Raw genomic sequence first — 8,810 nt, 5'->3', positions numbered from 1 at the left:
TAACAGATTATTATTATTATTATTATTATTAATAATAATAATAATAATAATACAGATTTCTGATATAGCTTGCAGTAATTAACGTGTTTTTAATATCAACGGGTATTTAGTATGTTGGTGGAACTTTCCATCAAAGTGTACAGGACACAGGACTTCTTTCTGATCTTTAGCGTCACCATTAGTTCAAGTTTATTAGAAGTGGAGTGAGTTAGCTGGTTTTTGTATGTTTTGTTATAGTGTCCAGACATCCTGTTTCACCTGGGAAAATCCTGAGAGTGTTAATGTAACTGTGTACTGGGATTAACAGAACCTCTTTTTGTTTAAAAATGTGCAAGCTAACGCACTCTGTAACTCACTCTTCCTGGGTATATATAAACGTTTCAGGGTAAAAAATAATTTGTAACATTCTTGTGTATCTAAAACATTTCGGAAACTGGACAGTGTTCATAAAGATAAGTGAAGATTTAAAAAGCTTTTTCGGATATTTATGAAGGTAAGAGTGGTACTCCAAGTGTTTTTTTAGGGAGGCAGACACAGACTGTTGTGACAAGCTATTCATTTGTCACCAGTCCCCATAATACACACTAACAAATAGTACATACTGTATGCCTATTTTACTGTAGTAGTGAAGAGTCACTACATGTCGTTATCTTTTATTTTTTACCTACATGCTTATTGAGATTCTATATAACGGATGATTGTTACTTAATTTAATTAATATGTAATCATCATCATTATTTATAAGTATAACTCACTATACACAAAAAAAATCACACAGAGAAATAAAATAAGGAAACTACTTATGAGAGCTGAGAGCTTACAATTTAGAGAATAATCCATAATGAACATGATATCTGCCATCCCCCCATACACAGAGATAACTGAGACCACTTCACACAGCTAGATGCAGATATACAGATATAAAGAGATGAATTATACAGAGTTTTTGAAATAGTATTTTCCATAAAATACTTAAGGGGTCACATCAAGTTTACAAGCAGCTGTCTTAATATATACAGTACTGTGCAAAAGGCAGGTGTGGAAAAAATGCTGCAAAGTAAGAATGCTTTCAAAGATAGTGTTAATAGTTTAATTTGATCAATTAACAAAATGCAAAGTGAATGAACAGAAGAGAAATCTAAAGCAAATCAATATCTGGTGTGATCACCCTTTGCTTTCTAAACAGCATAACAGCCTCAATTTTTCTAGGTACACTTGCGCACAGTTTTTGAAGGAACTCGGCAGGGAAGTTGTTCCAAACATCTTGAAGAACTAACCACAGATCTGTAGGCTTGCTCAGATCCTTCTGTCTCTTCATGTAATCCCAGACTCGATGATGTTGAGATTAGGGTTCTCTGGGGGCCATATCATCACTTCTAGGACTCCTTGTTCTTCTTTACGCTGAATACAGTTCTTAATGACATTGGCTGTATGTTTGGGGGACGGTGCCCTGCTGCAGAGTAAATTTGGAGCCAATCAGACGCCTTCCTGATGGATAAGTGTCTGCCTGTATTTCTCAGCACTGAGGACACCATTAATCCTGACCAAATCCCCAAGTACAGTTGCTGAAATGCAACCACAAACTTGCAAGGAGCCTCCACCATGCTTCACTGTTGCCTGCAGACACTCATTATTGTACAGCTCTGCAGCCCTTCGGCAAATATACAGGCCTTCTGTTATAGCCAAATATTTCACATTTTGACTCATCAGTCCGGAGCACCTGCTGCCATTTTTCTGCACCCCAGTTCCTATGTTTTCGTGCATAGTTGAATCGAAACAAGGCCAACATAAGCGAAGGTGGGAGGGCCCAAGGACAATTCCATCTTGCACCACTTTTCTTTTCTGCCACTGCTGTGTGGCAATGTTTCATAAATATGCTATAAACTGCTGTGTGTTTGTGCCTCTGCTCTGTCGCTTAGTAACCAGCCAGCTCGCTTCAGATTTGGCCAATATTTAAATGAAACAATATTGAGAAGTGAGGTGGTCACAATTGACTGGAAGTGACTGGAAATTAATGTTATTCAGATTAATAATATTGTAGGAACAAAAAGGGGCCCAAATTGTGTAATTTTAGCTGTATACAGATCCAAAACCAAAACATGCAAGGGCAGATTTGACAAAACCGAAACACGACCATGCATTAGAACCAAACCCAAAACACAGAGGTCGCTGGCATCTCTAATGTTATATGGGTCATTCAAATAGATACAGATGCAAATACAGTATGATATAGCGCAAAAAGAAGTTGATCTCTTTAGGACAAAACATATCTACTATTAAAGTAATCCCAATGCTAGGGCAAAAGTAAGGGGATTTCAGGTATCTGGGAATCACCAAGAAGACAAGTAATATTAAATAGACCAAGAAGACCAGGAAAACTGTTGCACAAATATTCTAGCACTGTAGATGCCTTTGTACTAGCATTGACAGCACTATTTTTACTACAAATTCCATGCCATGTATGACCACGTTGCACATGTAGAGGAGAGCTGATGAAGCAGAGATATCACTGGTTCGTTATGTCTTCAGTAATATTTTGGAGTTGCCCTCCATTGGGGATATATATAGAGAAACCACTAGTGTGAATGGGCCCTATGTCACACACTGGCTGGGAAATCCATATTCATTTTTATTAATTGTAGGGTCATTTCTAATACATTTTTCAAAAGAATAGTCTTTTCACAAGAGAGTATTTTTGGATTTGACACATACAAATAGTGATCTAATGTTTGATATGAATGAGGGTGAGAATGTGGGTTCACTGACCATCAGTCTATATCCAGTCTGGTCACACAAAGACTACCTTTCAGAACAGCAGAGATAGTTTAAGTTAATTTCCATTGGAAGAAACTGCTGATGAGCAGGAAGACAGTGGTGATGGCATCAGACAGAATCATACATTGGTTCAATTGCAGTCATTTACAAACTGCAAAAAAGTGCATCTCCATCATGCTTCTTTCCCAGAGCATGTCTTCTATACCATTAGGCAGCTGCCTAGGGTGCTAGAATCTGGGGGAGAGGGAGGGGTGGGGGGGTGGGGGGGGGGGGCACTGAGTCTGCCTATCACAAATTTAAGGATGTCCCTGAAAGAAACATCCTTGTTGTACTTATTGCAAGTGGAGGCTGTGGAACTTATAAGTCATACTTTCACATCTGATGGGTTGAGAAGTGGGTATTGATGTTGGTTGGGGGCAGTAGGCTGAAGTTTTGCCTAGGGTGTCGAGAAATCTTGCACCAGCCCTGCTGGGAACTGCCCCCAAAAATCAATAAGCACCTGGTTTTGAGGGTTGGTGAACAGAACTAAAAAGGTGGAAAGAGGGGAAAATCACAGCAAGGTCCAACAAACATTTTAGAATTATCATCACCATTCATTTACTCCTTGAATTTCTACTGCTTTGTTTGACTTCTTTTATGGCTTAAGCTAATCATGAAAGTGACCATCTTTTAATACACAAGTCATTTATTTTTATGGCATTGGTCGAAGTGTGGCAAAGATTGCAGAAGTACAACTTGAAGGTGAAAATTGCTTCCCAGGGGCGGATTGGCCCACCAGGACACCATGACAGATTCTGATGGGCCGGTCCCATATCCCCCTCACCCAGGCTGATTCACACTCATGATGGGCTGGCTCACAATGCTTCCAGTACTTGTGGTTCATTGGAATGCAATCCGGAAGTTAGGCTAGCGGGCACTTCCAGGTGCCGCTAACCATGAAAAGTGGTGATGCTGTTCTACCAATGGGGGACCTTGAGAAAATTAACCAGCCCAGCAGCATCCTCTCCCTGGCCCAGGCCAAAGGTCTCTTCAGCGAGCCCGGCCCAGGAGCCGCAGCAGCAAAGCGATGGAAACATTCTTCAAAGGAAGAGAAGTATTAGAACTCTTCTCGGCCTTTTGGCTAAGATCAAGTGTAGTATCTGTTGGAGGGAAACACAGGGTGGAGTACCTGTTCTTACACTAGGAGCGTGAGAGGTTCCTAGATGTGGAATGGAGAAACACCTTGTGGAGTACCAGGCTGGGGTGTGGCAAGGCCCCTGGTCGAGAGTGGAGAAAAACTGGGCTGAGTATTCCTACCTCGTATCGGATAGTGGAACCTTTACGTTGTTTAGGAACAGCCTGGTCTAGTATCTACTCTCGTACTGGGGGTTGACCCTGGCTGAGCGGGTATGAAACTTGGTCTGGCTGAGAGACGGGGAGCGGCTCGAAGCTCGAGGTGACACGTGCCCCTAGGGCGACCTAGGGGTGCCTTAATTTGCACTGGTGCGGGACGCCTATGCACTTTGAGAGCACTAGCACAGTCACATCCCAACTTCTGGCGCACTCTATCCTTTGCCCTGGCCTTTTGGCTAGGGCAAGGACAATTTTTTATACCCCCTCCCCGGCCTTCTGGCTGGGGCTTATTTATTTATATACGCACAGCACTTATTTTTGTTTAGTTTGTCACGTTCACGTTTTTCGTTTTGGGGTTTAGGTGAGACCCTTATGGGCCACCCACTCTCCTACGTTGCTGAGGTCCTCTCCACGGGGGGAGGACCAGACGCAGTTTTCGGTCCCCAGGGGGAAGCCTCGGCCAACCCTGGGGACACACGAGGGTCTCTCTGCGCTTCGGCAAGGGGGGACCCACAGTCCCTTTTTCCCCTCAGTAGGCCTTTTGGAAGAGGGTCCAAGTACCTATGCCCCCAGCACGTTTGGCACAGACACTGGGTGATGGAGCACCGCACCTCGGGCTTCAAGTAAATAAAATAAAATAAAATTAGAACTCGAGGACACACACTGACACTGGAGAGGGGGAGGTTCAGGGGAAATTTAAGGAAAAATTACTTCACAGAAAGGATAGTGGATAAGTGGAAAAGCCTCCCATCAGAGGTGGTAAAGGCTAAGACTGTAGAGGAATTTAAACATGCTTGGGATAGGCATATGGATATCCTTACAAAGAATTAAGTTTCAAAAAGGGTTGAGATTGCCTAAAGGATTAAAAAAAGGGGCAGACTAGATGGGCCAAGTGGTTCTTATCTGCCGTCAAATTCTATGTTTCTATGTTTTTATGTCAGAGCCGGGTTCACTACACCCGCTGCCACCCCAGCTCCCGCACGCTCACTGAACTGGCCAGAGCGGCGACTGAGCACTGAAGGGGACCCGGCAGAGAGGTTATTTTTAATTACATTATTTGCATTACCATGTTAGTGTATGGGTTAGGGTGTTCCCATCACAGAGTATGGTTTGGGGACTGGACAGGAGCAGGATGTACCTTGTTCTCAGGATGCCAGCTGATCAGGCAGCACTCACGGCCAGCCCTTGGACAATCTCTAATACAACGTCCTTCAGCCCTGTATCTGCCCAATGTCTGTCCATGATGATGGGCCTATTTATGCGGTGTCTACGTATGTAATGCGGTGGCTACGTATGTAATGTGGTGGCTATGTATGCTAGTCATATAATGCGGTGCTATACGTGTAGTGCGGTGCTATACCTGTACTGTTGTGCTATTCGTGTTATGTGGTGCTATTTGTGTACTGCAGTCCTAGACGTGTAGTGCTATACATGTAATGTATTGCTATACGTGTAATGCAGTGCTGTATGTAGTGTGTGCTCCCTCCCTGTACTGTGCTGTATGTAGTGTGTGCTCCCCCTCCCTGTACTGTGCTGTATGTAGTGTGTTCTCCTCCTCCCTGTACTGTGCTGTATGTAGTGTGTGCTCCCCGTCCCTGTACTGTGCTGTATGTAGTGTGTGCTACCCCTCCCTGTACTGTGCTGTATGTAGTGTGTGCTTCTCCTCCCTGTACTGTGCTGTATGTAGTGTGTGCTCCCTCCCTGTACTGTGCTGTATGTAGTGTGTGCTCCCCCTCCCTGTACTGTGCTGTATGTAGTGTGTGCTCCCCCTCCCTGTACTGTGCTGTATGTAGTGTGTGCTCCTCCTCCCTGTACTGTGCTGTATGTAGTGTGTGCTCCCTCCCTGTACTGTGCTGTATGTAGTGTGTGCTCCCCCTCCCTGTACTGTGCTGTATGTAGTGTGTGCTCCCCCTCCCTGTACTGTGCTGTATGTAGTGTGTGCTCCTCCTCCCTGTACTGTGCTGTATGTAGTGTGTGCTCCCTCCCTGTACTGTGCTGTATGTAGTGTGTGCTACCCCTCCCTGTACTGTGCTGTATGTAGTGTGTGCTCCTCCTCCCTGTACTGTGCTGTATGTAGTGTGTGCTCCTCCTGCCTGTACTGTGCTGTATGTAGTGTGTGCTACCCCTCCCTGTACTGTGCTGTATGTAGTGTGTGCTTCTCCTCCCTGTACTGCGCTGTATGTAGTGTGTGCTCCCTCCCTGTACTGTGCTGTATGTAGTGTGTGCTCCCCCTCCCTGTACTGTGCTGTATGTAGTGTGTGGTCCCTCCCTGTACTGTACTGTATGTAATGTGTGCTCCCTTCCTGTACTGTGCTGTATGTAGTGTGTGCTCCCTCTCCCGTTACTGTGCTGTATGTAGTGTGTGGTCCCTCCCTGTACTGTGCTGTATGTAGTGTGTGCTCCTCCTCCCTGTACTGTGCTGTATGTAGTGTGTGCTCCCCCTCCCTGTACTGTGCTGTATGTAGTGTGTGGTCCCTCCCTGTACTGTGCTGTATGTAGTGTGTGCTCTTCCTCCCTGTACTGTGCTGTATGTAGTGTGTACTCACTCCCTGTACTGTGCTGTATGTAGTGTGTGCTCCCCCTCCCTGTACTTTGGTACAAATAAGGTTAAAAAAAGGAGTTTGTAGAATGAAAAATCAATAAAATCAGCAGTAGATTAAAGGCATGACTGCAGTGTCAGTAGACACTGAAAGTGGGCATATCAGTCCTTGTATATTCAGACGTACAGATGTGCATCAGGGAAGGGTATTGTAGCAGCATATACATAAAGGGGGTCATTCCGAGTTGATCGCTTGCTGCCGATTTTCGCAGCACTGCGATCAGGTAAAAAATGGCAAAACTGCACATGCGTATGCACCGCAACACGCACGTGTGTCGTACAGGTACAATGAGCATCATTTTTGTGCAATGCTTTTAGCGACGAATCCAATCACACAGCCGATCACAAGGAGATTGACAGGAAGAGGGCGTTTGTGGGTGGCAACTGACCGTTTTCTGGGAGTGTTTGGGAAAATGCAGGCGTGTCCAGGCATTTGCGGGGCGGGTATCTGACGTCAATTCCGGGACCTCCATCGCTAGAATCATCGCACAGGATAAGTAACTACAGGGCTGGTCTTGTTTTGTACAAAATGTGTTAGTGTCACTCGGCTGCCCATGTGATCGCACACTTGCAAAGTGAAAATACACTCCCCCCGTGGGTGGCGACAATGCGTTTGCATGGCTGCTAAAAGTAGCTAGCGAGCGATCAACTCAGAATGAGGGCCACAGTCACAATAGCATAACGTAAAGCAAAGGAGGCCCCAACTGTGTCTATCTCAGAATCAGGACCTCTGAGGAGTGACCCCAACCTCTTGACAGGCCCCTCCCCCTCAACAGACTCCACCCCCATTAGGGCTGCTTCCATAAATTTCCCGGGCTGGTGTTCGATCCCAATCTGCCCCTGGCAGCTACTATGGGGCCCAGAGCTGAGAGAGGCCACCTTCCCTGTCACAGTTACATGTGTTATATATAGGGGTGTAGCTACCATAGGTACTGTGACTGCCTACCAGTGCAATGCCTCACCTACTGGTGTGATCTCCACCTCCTTTGACACGATCCTCCTGTTGGTGCTGTGACTGCCTACCAGTACAATGCCTCACCTACTGGTGTGGTCTCCACCTCCTGTAACATGATCCTCCTGCTGGTTCTGTGACTGTGAAAAAAAGAAAGAATGGGAGCGCTGGATGAATCTAATATATTTTTTTTTATTAAAATATTATTATATCAACCACGTAAAAATACAGTACATAAACTGGCCTAAAAATGAACAATTAATAATGTATAAATATATACAAGACTGCCATATCTCCTGAACCAATATGAATAAGAAAACCTTTAATAAACCTTAATTAAGGGCTGCATTGGTGCTTCATGAAAATCAGCCGTGCGTCCACGAGCTGAAATATTTATAAAAAGGAGACTGATGAAAAAGTGCCTCTGTTGTAAATCACTGTTAAAGTGTACACTCTCTTCTCCTTGTACACAAAAGAACCTCATTGGCAAAGAGTATCCCAGTATTGAAATTGCGGACACCCACGCTGTATTATTAAGTGACAAATGAACGGTGATGGTCAAATTCACTTGTAGTATATCACCTGATGTGAGAGCCTCTCCGTCAAAGGCGCTGTACTGAGCCGGGTTTGCAGCGGCTCTGTGCAGTGAAAGTACAGCTGGTCACGTCGCCAGTGAACCATCCAGACAAACGCAGTTGTTTTCTCCGCTAAAGGGTACTGTACCAATTTGAATGTGCAGCAGTGCAGAAAGATTGGAGCAGCAAATTCCCCAGCCGCTGGTGAAAAGTCCGTTTTAATTGCGGCTACGGTCCACTCGATATATACGGCTCACGGAGTGTCAGAAGAATGCAGCAGTCAGATGAAGTCCTTCAATGGAGTACCTTAACGCGTTTCTCGGCCTACAACGCTGGCCGTTTCATCAGAAGGAAATGAGCAGCTGTCTGAATCCAATTGGATATAGTGTGTGTACTTTAGAGCGCCAATCTTTTGTACATATTTTTGGTTCTGTGACTGCCTACCAGTGCAATGCCTCACTTACTGGTGTGATCTCCACCTTCTGTGACACAATCCTTCTGCTGGTGCTGTTGTTACTGCCTACCAGTGCAATGCCTCACCTACTGGTGTGATCTCCACTTCCTGTGACACAATCCT

The 8,810-nt window shown here is 45.0% G+C and overlaps 1 pseudogene; it reads left to right on the top strand.

The window, feature by feature from the left end:
* The first annotated feature begins 3,875 nt into the window (after positions 1 to 3,875).
* LOC134960911 (U2 spliceosomal RNA) lies at positions 3,876 to 3,948 on the top strand (annotated as a pseudogene).
* The last annotated feature ends 4,862 nt before the right edge of the window (positions 3,949 to 8,810 follow it).

Source organism: Pseudophryne corroboree, chromosome 1 (genome assembly GCF_028390025.1).
Source record: "Pseudophryne corroboree isolate aPseCor3 chromosome 1, aPseCor3.hap2, whole genome shotgun sequence".
NCBI classification, from domain to species: Eukaryota; Metazoa; Chordata; class Amphibia; order Anura; family Myobatrachidae; genus Pseudophryne; species Pseudophryne corroboree.
This window is presented reverse-complemented; position numbering and strand designations above follow the sequence as displayed.